Source organism: Syngnathus leptorhynchus, chromosome 1, assembly GCF_054491065.1.
Source record: "Syngnathus leptorhynchus isolate UIUO chromosome 1, UIUO_Slep, whole genome shotgun sequence".
Taxonomy (NCBI): domain Eukaryota; kingdom Metazoa; phylum Chordata; class Actinopteri; order Syngnathiformes; family Syngnathidae; genus Syngnathus; species Syngnathus leptorhynchus.
The window spans coordinates 20675874-20701253 of record NC_141195.1 but is presented as its reverse complement, the minus strand read 5'-3'; the positions used below and the strand labels follow the sequence as shown (position 1 = coordinate 20701253).

General features: G+C 39.8%; 1 long non-coding RNA gene across 1 annotated transcript in view; it reads right to left on the bottom strand.

Annotated features, from left to right (window-relative positions):
* The window catches only part of LOC147062619 (uncharacterized), a 62279-nt gene extending 53530 nt beyond the window's left edge, over positions 1 to 8749 (bottom strand). Inside the window, exon 1 of the long non-coding RNA XR_015067717.1 lies at positions 8427 to 8749. This is a non-coding gene — a long non-coding RNA (uncharacterized LOC147062619). The remainder of the gene's footprint in view (positions 1 to 8426) is intronic.
* Between the last annotated feature and the right edge of the window lie 16631 nt (positions 8750 to 25380).

Below are 25380 nucleotides of genomic sequence, written 5' to 3'. Positions count from 1 at the left end.
CTTGCATGGTGTCAGCCTGTACCAGCGTTTGTTCGGGTGGCGAGTCGCACTGATGCGCATTTCTGAGTTGAGGCAAACCTCAGCAAGCAACCAGCAAAGCACAAACGTGACAGAGGAAAAACAATCCTCATATTCTTTTCAATAAATGTTTCCAGTGCCGTCGGCTGCTGGGGTTTTAATGACTATATGTGTTTCTAGTTATTTAAAAATGAGTTTACTGCTGAATTGAACAAACGACCGTCTCTGAATGTTTTTGAATTTTGTGAGAATGGACTTCTGCTGTCGAAGAGTGCGCACAGGGGTTACTTCTCAGCAAGTAAATTAATTTGATTTGTCAGTTCATTTTGAGCTGAGACAAGTTGCGATGAATGGAGTCCACAGACCTAGTCGCTGGTATATAGTGACATACATATATGTCCCAGTCATGCTTTTATGGTCTTGCACTACAAAAGGTCTATAAAACTGTGCATTATTTATGAGCATATTTTTAGTATTCATAAAATATAAGGAAATACCAGATCATTTACTACTTTCCTGGTGTTACTCCTACTGTTGCTTTAAACGCAAGAAATAAAGCAGATAACTTGAGCAGAGAGACCAACAGGAGGTTATTAAAATTAAAAAACAGCAACAACATTTAAGCAGATTGCACAAGCACAAGCACAGAAATTACTGTGGCCACCTGCCTGTGATTGATATTCCCACTGAGGTTTGTAAGGCGCTTGATCCAGAAACACATGGGCAGGTTAATGCCATAACACTGCTTCATCCAATGAGGTGTTTATGCAGACTGTCAGCAGCATGAAAAACTCTGGCAGGCCACGTGAGCATGTTCAGTTTCCATACAGTGAATGAGTGTGTGCTACTTAAGTCAGTGTTTGCGTGTGCAATTTGGTGGTTCTTGTGCACACCAGTGATGTTACAGATGTGGCGTTCATCAAGGCGGGAATGATGCATTTTAAAGAGAGAATGTGAGTTGTTCATCCTTGCTTGTACACTTTGTTAGTGGCATGGAGATAGATGTTCATGACTAATTTAGCAAAAGTCAGGCAAGTTGTTGTGGCTTTTTGGGGGTTGGAGCAGGTGATTCAAAATGCAAGCTTAAAAAGGGTGAAAAAAGAATAAAAACATCACATTTCTCACAATGATGCTGGGTACCTTTTTTTCTTTAACGGCTAAGGGAAAAACACAAGTGTTTTGTGTGGTGTATGGAAGTGCATGCGGCTCCCTCACTGTCTCCAAGCTTTGGCAGAAGGCCTGATGCGTCACTCTGCTCTCCCATGTTGACAAGGGGAAGCGTGTAACATTCGCATGCACTTCTAGTCACCAGAGGCCGAAGCGCCAAGCACTGGGTGCTGTTGGCATGACAAGCTGAATTCAAATGTCTCTTATCATTTCAGCTCTCCGCAGTCACAACAAAACGCCTTGACAATAAACCTCATTGATTTCTTGAAGCAGTATTGTTTGCACTCACAAGTGTCACTTGTTATTATTTCAGACAACCATATCCTCTCCTATTGCCACATTCTCCACCCGACTCACCCCCATACGCATGCTTACATCGTACCAAAAGGCAACTTTATCCCTCTTAAATGTCAGTGTCTTTATTTTTACTACAACTGACACAAGTCACCTGAAGTCTTTAAATGGCAGTGTAACAACCAACAACCAATAGCGCAAAGGAGGAAGGGATGAGGGCACATTTGCATTTCACTTAGTCAACTACTGAACTCCAAAATGTTTCAATGCACTCACTAATGGATGATTTAGCAGAATACCATGATTGTGCAGGCATTTCTGGATGTACAGACAAATGGGAGAAATAGTCACAATAGTTTTTTTTTTTTTTTTTTTTCCTTAACTTCAATATTATATCTCAATACCAATACAGAAATGATACCATGGCAAATACTTAAAATATTAGTAAAAAGCAGTGGACTAATAACAAGCAAATTAACAGATAAACAACTTTAATTATTTTTATTTGTATAAATGATACTTTTTAAAATATGGCTTATCTTGCTCAGTTGCAGAGGGTGCTGGAGCCTATCCCATCTGACAATCAGTCACATGTACACTTTCAGTGGGCACATATAAAAAAAAAAACTCAAAACACCAGGATAATTGTCCCCCATTCCTCAAACAAGTATATCAGGAATATTACCAAAGGTCTAATTTCTACTTTCATTATGACATGAAGCCAGTCATCAATGGAGGCAAATTGTGCTATTAAGTGAAATAAACTCACAGCTGGTGTCACAATGTGCATCATTCAATGCATAGAGATATGTATATGCCTTGGCGCTTACTTTATTCATAGACACATATCAAGACTGGAGACTTACTTCTGCAGAAAAAGGATGAGGCAGTTTGTGCAGCGAGAATTTTGTGAAGTGATCAGAGCTGCATATTTATGCTGACTTTGGTCCTGGGGCTGCCGACAACCTGATGGGCTAATAATTAGTTGATTTCGGAACAGTCAAAGTTTGTTTGGGTAAGAGAGAGCAAAAAAAAAAAAAAAAGAGCTGTGTTAGTTTGGTTGACACAGCAAACCAATGGAGTAAGAATGGCACTCTGCCAAGCTTGAAGGCAGCTTGGCTGTATCAAATGCGACATAGATGGCTAATCAATGCAGCGTAGTTCACTTTCTGATAAGCCCATCCAGTGGTTGATTACTGTCATCAGTACTAATTAAGCAAACTAGACTTGCCGCCTACTTATGCAGTTGGGTTTGGTGCCAGCAAACATACTGTGGATGGTGATCAATAAATTGGAGCCCATGTGGAAATTTGGATGTGCTTGCAAAGAGATACCGTGGGGCATTGGCATTTTTAGTGTTTTTTGCACAATCATCTTGAGCAATACTTTAACTCTTGGAATTCACATAGCCACCACATCACTTTTTTTTATCTGGCATTTACGTGTATTTAACTTGTGTGGATCACTGAGCAGAAATGCCAGCAGCAGTTTAGCATTGCTACTGATTTTATTTTAGGAAGTTCCTACTTTTCTTTTGTTTTTCTTTTGTTTGTTTTTTGTTCCCAGTTTAACTCTTTGTCATGTTGGGTATTGACCAACTTCTTTTGGAAAAATACAGTATCTGCTTTGGAAATCCTCTGAAGTTCTGTCATCTATTCACGTTAATCTATGCAGTTTAAAAAAAAGGCGCAGTGATGATGAAGTTGCTACATTACTTTCTCACACTAAATAGAAAATATTCAACATTCATCATTTCTTCTGTTTCTGCAATACAATGTGGAAAGACCCATACATCTATTTTAGGCTCAAGTCTAAATACAAATGTATTCTATTTTTACTACAATCTTGGTTTGACTTGAGTGATATTTTTGTGATGATTTTAGGAAGTATTTAGCAAGACTAAGACTAACTTCAAATTTATATTCAGCATTTTGGATTTGCAAAAGCATACCATTAATCTATTTATTTATGTTAATGTATTATTGAACAATCACATATTGTATTGAAACAGAGTCATAACACTGTGACATGAAAGTCACAAACTGAAACATGGGTGGTGCGTGTTGCCAAATTTTGTTAGCACACAGTTGTTTTATGGGAGCTTGTGGACACATACTGCTGATGAAGAAGATTCACCTCCCACTGCTGTGTGTTTTTCCTCACCCTGCCCAGTGAGATGCCAGTCCTGTAGTGCTGCTGCTTCAAATCCTTTAATGTGATTTTAGTGGCAATTGGACAACGTTAAACTGCAGACACGTGGCTAATCGCTTATTCACATCCTTAGCAACAAGGACCATTGCATTTTCCGACCCTCAGTCCCACACAGACTTAGGCAGACAGTGTTGACTTGCTGGCAAGGCATTTCACTGCTTTACAGAGCATGGTAGTTTAGCGGATTACCTTTTGTAATGATTTGCGACCAGTTGGTGGGGCACAAATCTGATCTCAAGCTGTAGGATACGACTGCTTTCACCTAACAACGTACCACTCATATCTTGTTTCACCAGGACGTTAGAACCCAACCACCATTTATTCCATGGGCCAGGTCATTCAAATACAGCACGCTGGAACTGGATAGCATGTGCCTGCACCTTTGCTTGACACTGCAACTCTCAGGTCTTTCCTAAATGATTCCACAATTGGACCGATTATTTCCGTACTGGACATACTAGAGGACCTAGCATCCTTCCTCACCTTCCTCCTTCTTGTGTGGCAAGGAGGCTTTACACAGTGGTCCCCAACACCTTGAGGGCTCAGGGTTACCTGAGGGCCACCCGCGCATCATGAGGGCGAAACTACATATGCTGCAGAGACTGGTCTTGTGGTCGGGCATCTATAAAGATGTGGGAACCATGGTAAAATATTGTACAGCAAGGGTGCTCAATTCTATTCTTCCAAGGCTAGCTTCCTGGATGTTTTATATGTCTCCCTGCTGTAACACAGCTTTTGAAATGGTCAGGATCATTATCCAGGTTCTGCATATCATGCTGATTATCTGATCATTTAAATTAGGCGTGTTACAGCAGGGAGACATACAAAACAACCAGAAAACTAGCCCTCAAGGACAGGATTGAACATCCCTACTGAACAAATTGCCCGATCACTGCCAAGCCCGGCTAAGGTCCAATACCAACATGAACCTTTTCAACAGCACCTGCTGTTGTGGTGGTTTTTGTGTGGTTTTCACCCTGGGCCATGGAACAGTGGACCAGCCCTACGCTCTGCAGGGTCCTCAAAAGTTACCAGCCTTTATCATCACCTCTATGAAACATTGCGTAGATTCAATGCTTGTTAAGGTAGTAATTGAAAACTCAATGTTTACTAGGTGTGAATGTGTATGATTGGATATCAATTTAAACAATTTGAATCCAAGGAATAGATCTTCAACGATGAGTAACCACCACAACCCAGATGTAGATCACACGTGAAACTATAATCATGTCAAATTGATTAAACTTCTGACAGGGGACAATCTTATTGATAATCAGCTCAAAGCTATGACGCACCTCAAGACTGCATCACCATGTTCATATTAGCAGGAGGAACAATCGCATATAGAAAAGGTGGAATGGTAATGAGTTTCGGATCACCAACTGCATGAACAATACCCTTAGCAGAAGGGCTTCAACAAGTACCATCTGCAGAAGCAGTGGAGTGAGGCGGAGACTTGTCATTAAAAGGACTAAATCACACTTTTTTTCAGTTGCACCATGTAGTGGCACTGATGCGGGATAACTATAGACGACATTGTAACCCCACAAGGGTAACAGTTCTATATTGACCCAATGTTGACCGGCCAGCTGGCCGGCCGCTCCCCCCATGTATAAAAAATATTTTTTTCAACGGATTTACACGATTCACGAAAATGATACTTTCAACGGAAAGAAAAAAAAGGAAATCCGCAGATCCATGGAAAATGATCATCCCTGTTATTATTTATAGACTAGTAAGGACAATTTACAAATAATGTAGGGTAGAATATTTTGTCTTGACTTGGCTCAGGGTCATGGCACCGGATTTTTCCTGGGGGAGGGGGGTCCCCAACAAAAGTAATAAACTAGGTTAATTTGGCAGGGTATAATTATTTCACAAATCAATAGCACTTCCTCATAAATGTCCCTTTGTTTCAGCATCCAGGTTCTTTAATGCACAATTGTCAATTTTACGAGAGCAAATAATGCCTCCAAACACACATTTTAACTGCATTGTGCGTCTTGTAGTATCTTAATCTTTGTTATAGCCCCTTTGCTGTAAAATAAGATTATGCTACCCATCAGAGACTATAAAACTCAGTGGAAAGACCCACAACAAAAGCACAAAGGCAGACCATTTTCGCTGTCTCAAATTAAAACTCACCTCTTGTGCCTTCTCTCTTGGACAATCATTGATCTCACACCCATCAAGTACACCTCTAAGATGTCAGATATTTCATGTCAGAAATAAACTTTGACACTTTGTCAGCAGACAGCATGCCCAAATGTAGTGTACGAGGGTCATTCACAAACAGGTATTTATCTTTCTTCTGGTCACTGTGGTAGTGATAACATTGTTGGCGATTAAAGGGCAAGAAACCTACAACCGTCTAGTGTTTGCACGTTCCATCTAAATTGATAAGTATACGACTTGCCCAGTGTGACATGACTTGTCAATGGCCGTGGTCACATGGTCAAACAAATTCTTGCCGTTCAAGGTGCTCTTGAAGGCTGTTTGTAAAGTTATGGAACAGAAAGCATGGTGTGTTTTTCTGGTATATTAGTTTAACCCTCCATGGTATGATTTGCAGTCCAGAGATCTGAACAGTATTAAAAGCTACATGTTCTGCAACTAAAATGTTTTGTTCCCAATCTTCCAAGGGAACTGCATCAAAAAGTTCATCTTAAAACAGGTGAAATGATGACTCAAAGACAATTGCGCTGCTGAGCCACCAATTAATTATTCAGAGCATTATGTATTATTTCATAGTCATAGTTCATAGTCATACCAAGGTATGAATTATCAAAATTTGAAGGGGGTGTAGTTCATAGATTATGCAAATTATAAATATATAGTAAATGCTGTTGTTCAGTTGCACATCAAAATTGAACATACCAACAAATACTGGCCAATCAATAACTACAATGGAAGTAATATTTTAGAAAACATACTCTAGATATTTTGAATCTATTCACTTCAAAATGCCATTCACAATGATCCCACCCTACCTATTGTACGCTGATGTGCTTTGGCTTCATTGCAGATTCAAAACGACATCGTACGTACCCGAGACAATACTAACAACTTTCTTCCAACGTCTCCTCAAGTCTAGATTCCGGAAAACTGCCAAATAACAACAGCAGCATATCAGATAACGTGGGCAGTTGCTTCCTCGACTCTGTATCACCTTCATCTATCGGCTCACGTTGCAATGCATTTTCTTACCCTTGCTTATCTGATATCTGGTTAAGTCATAAAAGATGCATATCAACTCAATTTGGTATCGACTGCACTGGTAATTAGCTCCAATCTAATTTTCTCCACAATTCCCAACCCCCATGTGCTCACACATTTTTTTTCAAAACCCAGAGGAAATAAAGACACCATTGCCTGCAGAATATGTGATATCACTCAATTTGTATTCCCCAGACTCCAAACCATTTTTTTTTCCAGAGTAGAATTATGATGTGCACATGCAGTCTGAGAAAGTGGCTATTTGTTGTCAGTTTATGGACTGCAGGCGTGTCTCTGACCTGCCAATGAACTTCAATATTGGAGCCAGGCAACAGAACCACTGTGTGGACCACAGACTCATCAGTGTGCAGTATTTCTGCAACATAACATCACTTTAATTTTTGTTGAACTCAACAAGATAAAGTTACAAGGGTGAGGAAAAGGCCGATGGTCCTGGAAAAATCCCACAGATACAAAATACATATAGTAACGCTATACCTGCCGTGGGGACATTTACAGTTAAACCCCAAATTATAACCTATAACCTAGTAAAATTTTGACAGTGACATTTCAATTTTTAAACATTTTCAATTTTGTATGTTTTTCTTCTTAAAATGATGCATAATGAGGCAAACCACTGAAATCTCTTTTGATTTTAATTTTAAATATTTTATATTTTACTTTTATTCTAATGATTTTACAACGAGTGCTACACTGTGCCATCAAAAATTATGTCAATACAAAGCAATGTATTGTGCTGAATTCTTTTTTGCCGAATTTCTGTGTTAAACTGCGCTGGTTTAAACGTAAACCGCATCAGAATTTACTGTTCCAAACTTCACCGTGATTTGTTGAAATCAAATGCACTATTATTTTAATACTTCCACAACATAGTGGAAATGAGACACATACATATGCATGTCAATTCTAAATGTTACAATGCTGAGGACCACTCTCTCTACAGATAAACAAATGGTGACAGTAATGAAATTGTCAGATGAGATAAAAGCCTTCTTCAACACTTCTCTTGCTACAATCACACAAATTGTTCCATGATCATCTCATATCTCTGAGTCAAAGAGCATGTCACTAACTCTCTGGGTTGCAAAGGCAAGGCAAAATGTGTCATAATGTAACAACCAAGAAAAATTAGGTGTCAAGGGGGGAGAAAAAAAAAAAACCACAAATGGATCTGACCCATTCCATCATTCCTGTGTCAGTGTCACAATGCTATGGGTTCCAACACAATAATCTTTAAATTGGGGGGAGGGTAAGAACATTGAACATTTTTTCTATTCTGTGATTGACAAGATCATGACTGCTACTAAAATAAAAGCTACAGTTACCAGAGGATGGAGAACTCTTTCTCAAAGACCAACAAATAACCTTGCCAAAACTTTATGCAAATGCTCATCAGAAAATCACAACAAAAATACATTGCGTGTCTCCACTTATCTCAATGCAGGACACTTAAACCAAAATGACTGGAGGGTGATCTTATCACAGTAAAATACACTCACCAACATGAAGCTGCAGTCTGTCTCGTTAGCTTCTCAGGAAATGTTTGTGCAATCATTGGATGGTCCCATGTCAGTCATTGTCGCACCACTAATTGGTCTGTATATCAGTCAGTGTTTGTACACGTTGATCAATGCCTGGCTTACAGTGCAACCTACAGGTAAATTATCACAGAGGATCTACAAAGCTGGTTATTTCTTAGACGCTTAAGAACAGGGGTGCTCATTACTTCGATCGCGATCGACCAGTCGGTCGCCAAGTTACTACTGGTCGATCGCATGACATTTAAAAAAAATAAAAAAATCTATAGGATAGAATCCATCCCATTGCTTGATTGACATACAGGTAAGCCTGTCGGGAGGCAATCAGAGTGAAGCGCACACGCGCAACAAGCAGTGACCACACCCCCTCCGCAGCATTTGAATGGCCACGCTGGCGCAAACCGTCAACGCACACATTCACTTTTTTCTTTCAAACTGATGAGTGGGGTTGCTGGACCAAGAGACAAGCGGAATGGGGGTAATTCCGCTTTTCCGCTCCATCCATTCTCGGAACCGCTTTGTCCCCACGGGGGTAGCGGGCGTGCTGGAGCCTATCCCAGCCGTCATCGGGCAGTAGGCGGGGGACACCCTGAACCGGTTGCCAGCCAATCGCAGGGCACACAGAGACAAACAACCATTTGCACTCGCACTCATACCTAGGGACAATTTAGAATCTTCAATCGGCCTACCAAGCATGTGGGAGGAAAACGGAGTGCCCGGAGAAAACCCACACGGGCTCGGGGAGAACATGCAAACTCCACACAGGGAGGGTCGGAGGTGGAATCGAACCGATTATATATATATATATATATATATATATATATATATATATATATATATATATATATATATATATATATATATATATATATATATATATATATATATATAATTGTGTAGCAGCCTTGTTAAATTACCATGTTTTAATTGTGTTTGTTGTAATTCTTCACATTGACCGACATTACATTTAATTAAAAAAAATAATAAAACACTAATAGTCCTTAGTTGCTTTTCACCCAAGTGCATTTAAAAAAAAAAAACTTACCTACAGTATTTACCTATGTAAGCATGCCGAAATGTCAAGAGACAAAGACAGCTGAGCTAAGCTGTCCCGCCGGCAAATTAGAATTTGAGTCAGGCATTCAGAGGAAGTACTCTCAGGCAACTCATTGCATGAATAAATATATCCTCAGGTTTACTGAAACACTGTGAAAACCAATATTCAGTACACCAGGAGCAGTGAGAACAATGAGCGAACGACTGAAATCTATTGTTTCATGATCTTAAAGGATTTCATGCAGATATTCCTTTGTAGACATGCTAAGATGGCTATATTAGCACAACCTCCTCTGATGTGATTAAACATTGGATATCAAACTAGGTTGACTATAAGGTCTCTGTTTTTGTTGGCAAGTGCTTGTGCAATTGGACACACAAACAGGCGCACAATCAGGGTGGAAAGCAGTGTCCAGTGCGCATCTACAATGGTAAAGTGGTAAAGTCCTCAGCGCTTTGAGTAACAGGGAATGGCAGAGTGGCTGATCCTTCAAAAATGTGTTCGTAAGTAGATGTAAAAAATGCGCGAGTCTCCGCTTCGTATCTTGAAAAGGTCATAAGTATAGGTGTTCGTAAGTAGAGGTACCACTGTATGTGCTCGCAAAAAGACACATTCAAATCAGCACCGCACACAACCATTCATATCAAAATCGCAGGCCACACTAATATTAAACTTTCATATTAAGGCGAGGGCCACAAACTATCGTCCCACGGGCTGCAATTTTGAGACCCCTGCACTAAATGAAGCCGTGTTCTGATTTTAAACAAAGAAAAGCCTATAAACTCATTTCCTGCCAAGACAAATGTAATGTGAGCATTGCATCTGTAAATGTTTTTCACAGATCAAATGTTTTGGCTTGAAGCTCTCAACTCTTTTTGCACCTTAGCCACATCGTTAAATCAAATCACTCCATGACCTCTTCCTACTCACGTCTGCATTACTATCACACCAATGAACCAATCAAAGCAAGCTGTAGGCAGTATCTTGATTTGTTCATGCCCTCCCTTTTAGATTTGAATCTCTGTGAGAGAAAGCATGGCCGCTAGCAAAAGCAGATTTGAAGAGTTAGTCTTTAAAAAGACTTGGTCTATAATATGGATCTGGTAAGGGTGCTGCCAAAGCAACAGTAGTCAAACAGATTTTTTTCTAAATTTGCAACGAATAATAGAATAATATCTAATATAATAATAAAATAAAAGCAAAGCTTTTTCTTTCTCCAAGACCGTTGCTGGGGCAATGACTGTTTGGTAAAGGTCTCAACATTTCTGAAGACATATGGAACCTGGCTTGCACACTTAGAGAAATAACCACTATTTTGTGTGTTGATTTTCTTGCAGATGTTCCCTCATTTTTGGCCTTTTAAAGCAGTCTTGTTTTGTCAAAGTACATTTTGAAATGTACTGTACTTTCTGATGTACATTTTCAAAAGAATTCCAATTCAGATGAGCCAACATCCCAACATGCCAGAGCTGGGAGCTTACAGCTGCTCGTAGTTCTAGCTTGTTTTTCCTTTTCATTGTGCAAAACCACAATATTATGCCTCACTCAATGCACTCACCAATATTAAAAACAAGGACTCAAAGCAGAGCAGACAACAGCAAGACAAGATGCTGTGAACAGATAGTATACAATGCAATAGACAATACAATGTTTAATTATCACCAAGATGAAAAATAATGAATTAAAATCAGCATTTACTATTACAAAACGTATCCTAACTCGCTGAAGTGAAATGCACTTCTTTTTGGAAATGTGGTTTCAGTAGGCCACGAAGATACACATAAACTGCAACTCTCATAGGAAATAGGATACAGGGATGTGTCTTTAGTGTTGCTTGGCAGCATAACAAAAGGCCCATTAGAGCTAATTAACATCTGTTTCTGGCTCTTCCGTGTGATTTAGTCTATCAAGATTCCTTTAGACCAACCCGACTGGCAGGCACCAGCGGAGGCAGGAAGGAAGCTGTCGTTCCTGCTTCGCACACAAACTCAACTCCTTGTACACAAGCCGAATGCCGCAAGGCAGAGCTCAAAACATCACAAGAAAACTGCCACACGCATACACAGAAATGAGCTGTGCTCATAAAGGCACTATTCTTAGAGTGTTTGTGATCAAATAAACATAGGTGGGCTTTCTGTCCCAGGGACGATTGGTGAATCAGTCCGTCCCCGACTGATGCCCATTTTGTGGACGAAGGACAAGGGAGGTGAAAGTTAAAAAAAAAAAAAAAAAGTTATTGGTCCTATACAGGTCAAGTACCAAGTAATTTCATAATCTGTCCAATGGACCGTTTCGGCACACTAACACTAACCAAAAAGTTTGCCAAGATAAGTGTTTTCGTTTCTGTCTGCTATGGAGACTCCTTTGTCCCGTATATGTAATGCATATAAACTTTTTGGCATTGTTGTGGTTACTGTGAAAGCTTGTGTGCAATTGATAGCAGTGCGCATGGACGTAAAGAAGCTTTCTAGAAGAGCGAGACTATGTCTGGTTGTGAACCAGGAGCGGATAAGAATTCATTCGTGAGAGAAAATTGAGTCGAGTGTAAGCAGCAAGAAGAAAAAGTCGAATAAACTTGGGCTGCAGTGTGACCTCTGTCTTCCTGCCCTGTCTGCCGCTGGGCTTCTCTTGTTGATGTGCAACAACCGCAACTCCAGCCTTGAAAACACATCTCCCCTGCGTCCTTTGACTACAATTAGGCGGCAAGCAAGAACAGAAAACATAAGGCTTTGTAAAGCTCTGGCAACCACCGTAGGGTATAGATACTCTGATATACATATGCACTCATTTCTTTTAATCAAATTGGGTCTTCCATCTGTTTTTTTAATTTTTTTTTATTTTTCTTACACAAACTGACAATGGATGGGGGATAGGGGTACGTTCACGGACATGAGCTTTGGTTTAGTTATCATTGACATATTTAACATGATTAATGATTATTGTTTGTTTATTTAATTAATTGATTTATATATTATTACTGCTGCATCCCACTTTCATAAGCATCTACTGCATATTTGTTACCCTCTCTTTTAACATCTCTTTTATGTACGCAGTCTTGAGTATGGTTACTGCTGGAAACTGAATTTTCCCCTGGGATCAATAAAGTGTCTGTCTGTCTGTTAGTCTCTCTCTATCTCTCTCTGTTTCTCCTAACCCTAACCCTCCTAACCCTAACCCATTTGCAAGAGGGAGATGTGCAACTACTTTAAATATTTGCCGCAAAATGCAAGTTTTATCATGCACAGCATCAGTCAAGCGCATTGAGGCCAATATGACTGCACAGGCTTTATCAGCTCAGCAGACAACCATTCAGCATGTGGTAAGATCTATCATTGTGGGGCAGGGACTGTATTACAAGGCCTTAGATTGCAAACTAAATGGGTCTCTCAAGGGGAAAAAGCTGAATTTGTCAGAACCGTACAAGCGGGGCAAAGCTGAATAGTCAAGCAGCGGAAATGAAAGGCAACCTCCCTCCCTCTCGTTCTGCCACAAAGGAGGGGTCATGCTTGACTGAAGAAGAGATGTTGGAGGGTAAAGTGGATGGGCTCTGTGGAGAGCATGATTGAGGGGCGATTTCAGACAGGGGATTGGAGTTATTCGTTGGGTAAACCAGGTCAGTGTCGTCATCACGAGTGGTGACAGTAGTGGCAATTTTTGGTATGCATAATATGCGTGGCCAGAGGGTAAAACCCTTTTGGAGAAAAGAGATTTGAAAGAATTTTGATAAGAAAGCGAGAAATTATGAATTTCAAAGAGGTGTGACAGCTTCATTGTTCTGAGATCTCTGTGTTAGGTGGAAGAGCTAAAGGTAGCTTGTTGAGAGCATGTGACAGACATTGCCACATATAGTGCAGGCTACACTAAAACTCTGTTTTCCATACTTAACACCATCAAACAAGCCCCTGACTCTTTACAAGCCCACCTACAATCCCCAGACACCTGTATTTATCTCTTGTTATTCAATGAGAAAAATCAATAAAATCCTGCTGCACCTAGGCTCTAGTACTCATTCCTTTTTCTGAACCCCAACAGCCAATCATTCTCCACTTATGAATTCCTTCACCCCTCAGTAATCTCCATCATCACAAAGTCCTAATCATCAACAGTGGAGCCTCGGTTTTCGAACGTCCCGGTTCTCGAACAATTCTGTATTCGAACAAAAAATTCGACATTTTTTTTTGCTTCGGATGTCGGACGAAATTCGATTGTCGAACCTCGCGAGATGAGCCGAGAGGACCCGCGTGCCAACTGACTCCGTTCGTCATTACGTTCTCGTTACTTTGAGGATTGCATCAACTCTAATCATGCCTCCAAAGGAAGCAAGTGGGAGCAGTAAAGCCATCCTAAAATACAAAGGCGCTCCTAAAGCAATGCGACAGTGAGCGCCCGGCGCGCTGCGGGCGGTTGCGCGATCGGACCAAATTAAGCTCCCTGCGCACTGAGGTCCACTTAAATTTTGGAAAGTACACTAGGACTTTAAAAATATTTTCTACATTTTAGCGACTGCTCTGTCACAATAATGCGACCAGCGCGGTGCAGTTCCGCGGTCGGCGGGGCGCTACGGTTGCGCGTTCGGCGGCGCGCTGCAGTTGCGCAATCGGACAAAATTAAGCTCCCTGCGCACTGATGTCCGCTTAAATTTGGGAAAGTACATCAGAACTTTAAAAATATTTTCCAAATTTCAGCGACGGCTCTGTCACAATAATGCCACCAGCGCGGTGCAGTTGCGCGGTCGGCGACGGACTACGGTTGCGCTTTCGGCGGTGCGTTGCAGTTGCGCAATCGGACAAAAATGTGCAAATGAAAAAATACTTTAAAAAGGTGGGGGGTTTTATGTCTTGGAACAGATTTAAAAAATCCATTATTTGTAATGGAAAAATATGATTCGGAATTTTAACGATTCACTTCTCGAACAGCCTTCCGAAACGTATTGTGTTCGTAAACCGAGGCTCCACTGTACTTGTAAACTGGATCTCCTCCCCACTGTTTTGGTTAAATCTTGCCTCTGTCTCTGCTCCCCCTTATATTGGCTATCATTCATGCCTCACTTTACACTACAATTGTACTTTTACTTTTTATACTACAAAAATCTGGTTCAGACCCAAATAAATTCCAAAACGTCCACTCTATTTCTCTCCTCCCTGTTATATCCAAGATTTTCAAAAATAAACAAACATTGTGCCTAAACTTAACTCCCATCTCACCAACAACAACCTATATTAACAACTCCAGTCCGGTTTTCGTACCCCCATACTACTGAAAGAGTCCTCATTAAAATCACTGACGATTTTTGCTGATTTCATTCTAAACTCACTCAGTTGACTTTCCAAAATGTATTATTTTTTTCTTAGGCTTGACAGTGCTACTGTCTCCCCCTCCCCACAGGTTAACGGCTCACTTCCTTTCAGTACTCATCAAAAACATAACCGGGTCTTTATACTTCCACCATTATTATTATTATCATTATTATTATTATTATTATTATTATTGTTGTTTTTGTTGTCAAGTGGCATTATTTAATTGTAAACATGAAGCCAGACATATGGTTAGATACATATGTGATGGGAATCCACAGTCATATGCAAAGGGGATGACTAAATAGGAAGTAAATTGACCTTTAAATGTGACACAGCAGAACGGATTTACTTGGACATTTATTGTTACTGATATATTCCTTCTCTCATGCGTCTCATTAACACCAGTTTACGGTACGTGATCTAAATTTCTGTAGATTCATTGAGGAACAATAAAGACAATATTATGGACTGGAATAGCCAAAGTGGATTAATGATAATATCCAGCAAATGGAGCGGAATCTTGGAATTACGACTGACATTTATGAGTCTGAATCAAATATTCATTTATATACATTCACTCAGGTTTAAGCCATCATGTGTTTTTCTGTCATGTTTATGCGACATATCGAATCCTCGACAACATTAAGCTTATAATTGTCAGTTTTGTTTTACTCAATTTTTAGTAAAACATGGAAAAGTCAACATAAAAGATTCATTGACAACACTAGGACAGCTAATGGGTGAAAAATGTCATGTGCTGTCTATCATGTCCTTTTTTTTAATTAGTTTTGATTTAGACTTTGCCTTGTTTTCCTTGTTCCTGTTTTCTTTAGAAATCCTGATTCTCCTCATTCGAAATCACATGCCTTTCCTCATGTTATCAGTCTCCACCCTGATTGCTAATTGTGTCCATAATACTCTATGGCTCCCCTGTCTTGTGCTGAAGTGTTTCCCTGTGATCACCGAAGTGTACACAGTCCTCAAACCCCTGCTTTGTTGCCACAGCCCAGAGTGAGAAACTTTATTGTTGATAGTTTTCAGTCATTGTTTGTTAATTCTTTTTATCAAGAAGCCTCCCTTTTGGAGTGCTTTGTGTTGAGGCTGGAGTCCCTGTTTTTCTTTTCTTTTTGTTTAAATCGCTGCCTTGATGGCCAACTCATCCTACATTCAGCCAATCGTATCAAAAAATAAAAACGGACATTTAATGACCAAGTATGAAGTAACTTCAAAAAATGCCAAAATTCAACCAAGTTATGTCATAGGTAAAGTAATTAAACATTATACATTAAGGTTTGGGAATATAAATGATATTTCATGCATTTGACATTTGAGAATCTACAGAGCAATATGATATCATTCTAAGTAAAACAATGGCAGAGCTCATCAAGTGTACAAAACTAGTCAGACATTTACTCAGAAAGAGATATTGCTATATTAATGCTGTGTTGCATCTGCAGCTGTTGTAAAATGTGCTACATAAGAAAAGTTGTATTATATTGTATTCCTCCAAATACTTTTGTTGTGTGTTTTCCTGTCGTAGCTTTTAAGCAGTGTGTGTTCTCTAGTGAAGGATGTACTACCTGCCCATATCTATACATAAGTATGTTTGTATTGCAGTTCCTTGTCCGGTAGAAAGGGTGGAAAAGGTTTAATCACCTTGTGAAAATCATTACAAACCAGTGTGGGAGGGGGGGTTCTTTGGCTGGTGACCTTGGCTGTTCAATCCCCGGCAGATAGGGTTCTGACTAGATATAGTGAGGCTCGCCTCCACAGACAGATTGGGCAATGTAACCAGGCCTCTCGAGTGGTTGAACACTGTTTCACTCTGAAGTTGGCCACATTTTGCTCGGCAGAGGAAGTGACGCAAGTCAGGTTTTAGAGGTGTGATTAGTTTTTAATGTGTCACAGCGCAAACAGCCAGTGACTCACTCTCCAGTGCAACGGAGAGGGAGAAAATAATAACAATGGGCCCGAGTCATCAGCATGATCTTTTTTTTAATCTGCTCCAATAAAGGGTTGTTAACACAAAAATAAATGTAATTTAATATGACTAGATTTAGACTAGAAGACTAAGTACTCTATTTAGATTTGGTTCCATTTATTCTTTCTGCCTATTTAAATGTACATTTCAAGTCAGTCAACCAAAATGAATGTAAATGACACCACCCGTGTTATTCAGTGGTGAACCCATGGAAACAGGGTGAACAAAACAAAGAAACATTAGTCTGCCTGAACTGCAATGGTTGGAAATTACTGATATACCCCATCCCCTACCTTCACGAATCTATTATCTGAGTTTAGGGTTCAATTTAAAATTAGCTACTATATAGTAATAAGAAAGAACGTTTCTCGATCTCAACAAAACGATTGTTCTCGGTATGATACTTGAGAAAAAATTGTCAGGTTTACAAAAGGCTTAAACTTTAGAAGTCAGTCTTGATATATGTAGATATAATGGTATCCTCCTAACTTAATCCCTCAATGGAGCCAAGGTTGAAGAAATGAAGTACTATAGAAAATTATTTAAAAAAAAAAAAACCAAGTTTATTTACATTTAACAAAAGATTAGCAAAAACAACTGTCAAGGCTGTATGTTGACTCCTATGTGCTTTTTTGTTCTTCAAAGAATGAAAATGTTGTACAATAAAAGTTGATACAGATTGCAAGACTAAAGTTCAATATAAATCAATACAATACAAGACATCTTTACAATGTTGCTCGTGGCCAAGCTTTTCACATACAAAATGAAAAGTGAAAAGATAAGGCAAAGTAGGTGAAGAAACCTGTGCTGTATTCAGGGTTTCAGTTTTCTTTACTTAGTCATTTTGCAAATTATTGTAGACAGCCACCACCTGACCTTGCATTACAGCAAAAATGTAATTAATGTATCACTTTTGTTCTGTAATCTTCTATAATCTTAATTAGAGGACAAACCTCACGTCCGACCTTTGTGTGATGGCTTCCTTGAAACAACTCAAGCAAAACACAAATTCCCCTCACTGAAGTTCAAATTAGTTTTATAGTGCTTAAACCTGTGAAATTTAGTTTTTAACTTTAGTCTTTTTCCATGGTCTTGCAGAATTCCTTCCACGCTTAAGTTTTTGCCTTGACAACCACAGAAGCTGTGTTCTGGCATGTACCTGTCAGCTGCCTCCAGACTCCCACATGCCAAAAAGGCAACCAAGTAACTGAGTTTTAAGGCCACCGAGCTCACAGGGCACCTGATGGCTCCTCCCACACGTGGTGAGTCCATCGGAGGACTTTTAAAAATGCTTTTCAAGAATTGATTTTTGATTAAGGTCAACATTTTTTATACGGATATAAGCATAAATCAGAGAGCTCGGTGGCCCACTGGTTAGCACGTCCACCTCACAGTTAGGAGGGTGCCGGTTCGATTCCGCCTCCGACCCTCCCTGTGTGGAGTTTGCATGTTCTCCCCGAGCCCGCGTGGGTTTTCTCCGGGCACTCCGGTTTCCTCCCACATCCCCAAAACATGCTCGGTAGGCCGATTGAGCACTCCAAATTGCCCCTAGGTGTGACTGGATGGTTGTTCGTCTCTGTGTGCCCTGCAATTGGCTGGCAACCGGTTCAGGGTGTCCGCCTACTGCCTGATGACCGCTGGAATAGGCTCCAGCACACCCGCGACCGCCGTGGGGAGATAGCGGTACAGAAAATGGATGGATGGATAAATCAGAGAATGCATTAGTCAACATATTTTTTGTTTACAACAGTGACATTCATCCAAATGGATCACCTGAACTGATCGATCTGGTTTCTTCACCTTTTCTGGCTCATGGGAAATAGGAGCAATATTATAATATTTTCTTTTCTGTTATAGTCACCCATTCTGTGCGCTTACCATTGGGCCGGTTGCATTCGAAACTCCCGGGCTGAAAAATGGTCCCAGCATGCCACTGGCGACTATGCTTTACCCCTCTGGTACCGCACACCCTTCCAATAAAGTTGCTGATATTATTGTTTGTGATTATAATTTGTCGAGCGGTTGGAATCCAGGGTGTCACTCGGGAGTAGTTTACTAGGCCTTATCTATTTTAACCAACTTTAGGCTGAAGTTGGGCTGTGCGGTACACCCTTGAATGATCACCAGTCACAGAACTAACACAGTCATACCGACAAGCATTCACAAGTCATCATATTCCGAGCCTTCAATGAAGATAACATAGCACATATTACAGATGTTTTTTGTTTTCTGGAGTATTTTTATTTGACGATATTCCAATTCAATGTCAGTAACAGCTACTGTCCCAATTGTTTATTTACAGTGTAGTACATGACTAAAAAAGCTGCTGAAAGCAACGATCAAGTATACTTATCATAAAAACCCTCATAGAGTTCGGATTTTTTTTCCTCCTTACCTCAGAAGGCTTACTCTTGGGATTTTGTTCTCAAGTCTGAGACCCTTTGAAGCTATTTTTGACTTTCTCAACCTACTTTCCAAACGACATTCACTTTTTTTTAAACTCACGCTTCTATTTTCCCGCCACAATTCATCACCCATATCACAAGCTGTGGTCACTTTGTGCTTTTATTTATCTATTTGTTTGTTGATGTTTATTCAGACATTTTGTTGGGGTAGTGTCGCTGATTGTGTTACTCAAGTTAAAATTTACATTTACAACTTGATTATTAATAAGCATGTCGTTATACAGAAGAGCGTTCAAATTACACCTCTGTCACACAACCCCAGTGTACAATGTCAGAAAATATTAAAATAATACCGCCCACACTGACTTTCAAACAAAGCTGCTCCAACTCGTTCATTTCCACTGCAAATGTGGCAGCTGCTGTCGTTAAATATTCATTGGTAGTCAATTAAGTCAGTGGATCATTAAGCAGAATGAACACTATGTATGCGATATCTTCTTAATTACAACCTAATGCTATATGCCCTTTCAGCATGTGGTCTTGGCTGCTATTAGTATCTTTATATGATTTCTGAGTCCATCAGAAGGAGGTGGCGTTGCCATGGGTTACCAGTTACTGTCACTTGATAGTGGAGTAAGTTTTTAGCACCTCACACAAAGAGTTTCTATTTTAGCCAAACTGCCCTCTTCATTGTGTTATCTCTGCTTGGTGGGATATGCTGATCACATGTGCACACTGCAGCCTGGAACCTTGACCTCCCTAGCCAAGATGTTCCCTTTTCATGAGTCCTCAAAATATCGCTCCCTGCATCCCGCAGCAGCTTGAAACTGCCCCACTTTTATCCTGCCTATTTCTCATCCCCTCCGCTGTCACACTTCTTTCATCCCTCATTCGCTCGGAGCGCATCCTGCCCTCAGCCTGCAGTGAGAAGCAGCCTGCCTATGACTGGAATCCCTCATTAAGCTGCCATGTGACATGTCAACAAAGACATTCCGCCTCCTTTGAAGGTGTTACTCGCCGTAGCAAGAGTTGTAAGCAGTGGTTTTCACAGAGAAAATACTCAAAAACAGGACTTTAATACATACAAGTCTGAGCCATATGCTGTCTTCTTTTTAGTTTAATTAACACTGGTGCAAGCGAGACTTATTATCCACATGCCTTCCTTTACTCTCTTTCCTATTACTCTCTACACTAATCTGTCACATTTGAGAACTAGTGGCAAGCAGCAATCGCCATGAAGTAGAGAAATAATTGGCTCCCTCTTGCCACGCTGACCAGAATTTATGGCAATGTGTAAAGTGTGTACCATCATTTGCCTCCTTCTTAAAAGGGTGATATGGTGTATAATTTATTTGAAACTACAAACTCTACATAAATAATAAATAATTTATCAAATTTGTACTGTAACTTCTGGGAACATTTCTATTGAGGTAAGGGAAACAAAAGTATGGTGACGTAATTAGCAAATGTGAGTAGAGTAGCAAAAAATTGTACTTAAGTAAAAACACTGTTATTTTAGAAAAATATGACCCAAGTAAAAGTAAAAAACTAGTCCTCCAAATAACGACTTGCATCAGAGCAAATAAGTGCTCAAAGCAAAAAACTACAAGCACCAAGGAATTGGAAATGAACGTCTGACTCATTATTATTTAATCATGCGCATGAACATCAAATGAAATAATGAAATAAGAAATAAGAATCTGAAACTTTGGATGTTGCCCAACAATATCACTTTAGAAATAATACATTCAATCTTCTTCTTTTCCTTTTCAGCTTTTTCCCTCAGGGGTCGCCACCGTGAACCATCTGTTTCCATCTCTATACTGTGCATCCTCTTCTCTCACCCCAACTAACTTCATGTTCTCTTTCATTTCATCCATAAATCTCATCTTTGGTCTTCCTCTTGACTTCCTGCCTGGTGGTTCCATCCTCAGTATCCTTCTATAAATATATTCACTATCCCTCCTCTGTACATGTCCAAACCATCTCAGTCTGGCTTCTCTGGCTTTATCTCCAAAACACCTAACACCTAGATGTCCCTCTGATGCACTCATTCCTGATCCTATCAGACAGCGTCACTCCCAAAGAGAACGTCAGCATCTTCATCTCTGCCACCTCCAGCTCTGCCTTCTGATGGTGGCCTCGACCGATCCGGTATGGCATTAACAGACCGTGTTCGCATCATGAAAAATTTTGGCAAATATTTACACCAAATGCCCTTCCTGACGCATTTACCCGGGTTTGGGACTGGCACAGGAAAGAGACAGGCTTGTGCCCCCCTGTGGCTGCATTATAACACATTAAATCTATATAGAATACAAATTAGGGTATCCTTTTGCTACAAGAAATTATGTCTTAAATTTACTTCTTTTATTTAGACTTCAGAAGCCGCAAAGCAGGCTGCATGGACATCAAATAGAAGCACATATAAAATAACAATGCACAACTTTGGATATTGCCCAACAGTATCACTTGAACTAAAAATAATGAATTAAATCTTTCTTATATAAATGAGGCCATTATTTAGCCACAAGAAATTATGTCTTAAATTAACTTCCTTTGTTTAGACTTATGAAATTGCGCAGCAGGCTCTCTAGAGAAGGCTTGACATACGTACTGTTAGTTGTTCTTTTTCCATCAAATATTAGACTTTTGAAAGCACGCACTGATGTTCCTGCCATGCCTCATGAAAGGAGTCATTTTGAAAACTGTGGGAATAATGCGGCCCTTATGTCTTAATTGCAATCTTTTGGGTTCCTTGCTCCATTACGTTTTGACTGCGACCCACAACCTGTTCTCACGTGGCCGTGTTAAAGAGCATCTCAAATGTCTTAAGTGTGCATTGAGGAGCAAAGGTCAAGTCCAGCTAAAATTGAAGAATAGCTGATACTTCCTCAGCAGATCTTTTTGAGGCTACTTCACAAGGTCCTGCAGAATGGTAATTGGAGCAGAACTTCAAATTTAATGGTGATCTTTAATAAAAGTTGGTGATAATAAAAAAAGCCGAGTTTTGATGATGCTTCAGTTTTTGCATTCCACAAAATAAACAACATAATGCTGAAAGTATAGCATATTCACAATTTGCATCACATATGGAGATTGTGGGTGTGCGGAAAATGAGTGTCTGGAGAAGCCCGCTCACAATCAGAGTTGTAATAAGTAAGAGTGGTGATCAAACTTGACTTAAATGTAATAAAACAAATAAAGTATAATGTTGACATGTTGTGATTGCAATAATCCACAGAATGATTGATTTGTGGGACACATTAATAACGTCACCTTTAATTGTTAATTGTCCACGAAATACTGACAGTGAGAAATTAATGTCTCATTCCTCCATGGATAAGGGAAGTCCTTCTTAGCAGCAATTGCAAATAGTCTTTGCAGTTTATGTGTTTGTTATTGGTTATGTTTATTTCCCCAAAGTGTAATAGATGCTATCTTTGTGTTTTTACTCATTTATTGTTTATTATACCCTAAATTGAAGGCCATTTATGAAGTTGAGAAAATGCAAAAAGCAATCTAGTTAGGTCACAAGTAAAGTAATTAAACATTATAAAATTATTAACATTATAAAACATCATAAAAAATATTTATGTTTGATATTATATGGAAGTGTGACAATGGCAGAGCTCAACAGAGAAGGTATACAAAGCTAGTCAAAAATCGACTCAGAAAGTAATATTCCCAACATTTTAAATGCCTCAAAATACTTTTGCGTGTTGCATCACATATGGACTTAAAGTGTGACATTGTCTGTTTTACTGTGCAGGACATCCTACCTGCTTATATCTATACATGAATATCTTCGTATTGCTGTTGCTTGTCAGGGAGGGAAAGGGCGGACAATGTGTCTTAAGCCTCCGGAAAATCATTACAAACCAGCAATTTGATGCCCACCCAAAAGAAAGGCGATCGATGATGGAGAACTAAGCTGTTGCTTTGTTTGCAAGCCACAAACATCACGGACCTCTTAAGAGAGCATTCACATGAGCCACTCAAAGGGCAACAGCCATTCACACTTTATTCACACGCCAAGAATAAATGACATGGTAGATGTCCTCAATTGTTGTTTTTTGTTTACTACGTTGTCTTCCTCGTCTCTGTTAAGTTCATTGGTATTACTGTGCCACTCTTAAATACAGAGAACCACAAAAGTACATGAACACAAACACACTTAAGTAGCTGCAGGAAGGCTCAGTTTGATCACATCATGCAAATCGCTGTCACTTGTCAGGCCGTGCCTTGAATCAGAAAGAAAAACAAAAGTAGAAGCCCCGGGAGCAAGAGAGAAGAAAGTGGAAACTTTGAGGTAACAACCACGATCTTTAAAGGTCTTTGTGCTCTTGACTCTGGTTGCTCTTCACGCCTGCCTGGCCACGGCAACAGAGTGTGACATGCTGTCGGATGTCGCATGGATCAACAAGATAAGCATATGGCCTCTGAGATAATAGAGGCAAATATGTATGCTGACCCATGTTTGCACACATCACCTTAAATCCTACTCTCTGGGCTGGTGAGCAGCTACAGGTGGCAAGCAAGGTGACACAGCATCTTGCTGTTGAGACACGAGCCGACCATATGCCCGTACCTTCACGGGAAGCTGTTTTCCCTGTTATGCATATGTTTGTGCCAAAAGTTTGTGCCACTACATCAGCTGTTTAGTCTATCATAGCCAGCGCTTGTACTCTTTATCTATGGACATCTGCGATGCCGACTCTGCTTTGCAGTCTTTATTAATCCTCAATATAAATTGGAAATGTATTCAAAAGAAGTTGTTTTTGCTCAGGGATATTGAATACCATGAAGAAAAACAAAAAGGTTGCCCTTGCCAGCATAATATTCTGCCAATAACTTGGTTAAATCAGTCCTTTGATATCTTAGGCATCAAGGTTCCAATATTAAAAATCAACATGTTTTTGTGTTAAACACATAGATACAATGCCTTAAATTATAAAGAATAGCCTTGCCACTGCCTCCATATCACCTCTGATTGTTAAGTATCAAGAGCTGGCTTTGACTTTTCAGTTTGAAGGTAGTGGGTTTTAAAATTTTTAAAATACCACACTATAAATTCTGTGCAGTATTGTGTAATCATAAACTGATTTGACCTCTGACCTCAGGTAACTGGACTAATGGGAGGGTTCATTCAGAACTATGTTGCTTCACTATAAACCCAATGAAAGAATAAAAGAAAGGCCAAGTTGGATCACTTTACGCCGACTTTCATAATTTAATTTACATTTGACTTAAACGTCTTCCTGCTCAACAGGTGCTGCTTTTCTTCAGCACGGTACTATCTCAGCGGAACTTGGATGTGCGGTTAATAAGTGTAGTGGGTACGTGTGTACTTTGTGCAGGTACCATGGGATTACTTTCTGCTCAGGGAGTGTAGGCTTGAATGTGAGTGTGACTGGTTGTTTGTCTATGTTATCTGTATCTGACTGAAAACCAATCCAGGGCGAAGTTTGAAATACTGTATACTGTGCTGTGATACATAACAGCACAGAAATGTAAATATAAGTAAAACATGCATTCAATTGTTCAATTTTGTGGCCCTTTCTGTACTCTGAGTAAGTCAGACCATTTCTGTGCTTAGTCTATTTATATATGGCCTAATTAGGGAGCAAGCATCCACTCGCCAGCCAAACCTGCACACCCACTCACTACATTGCGCCAGAGGGTGCAGGGGTTATAATTAATCTTTAATGAAGGTGTTTTTCTTAAAAGATATATGCCATTCAATAAGGGCATGAAAGGATATAGACTCGCTACATTTTATCTTTCGAGGCCACACACTTATCCGAAATGTTATGCTGTTTGAAACAAACTAGCAAGCCTTCTTTTAAATAATTATAATCAATGCTGTTGAGCTGTTCTGTAAATATCTAGGCTACAATTTGAGCGTCTTACATTTTGGTCTACTTTAACTGTGCTCCATTTCTGACATGTTTTTCTTTTGAAACCGCCAAGTTCATGAAGCTTGCAACGGAGCATCATGAATTTTTTTTTAGTGTGGAACAAAATGGCTAACATACAGTACAGTGCTGGCCAGCAATACGTTTGTCAAGATAGTAGCGTACCGCAGAGTTCAGGGGTGCATAATCCTACGTTAGCATCTGTCTTAATGTTTGTCATTTCTAGCCCTTTACTGATAATTTTACGCACAGCAAAG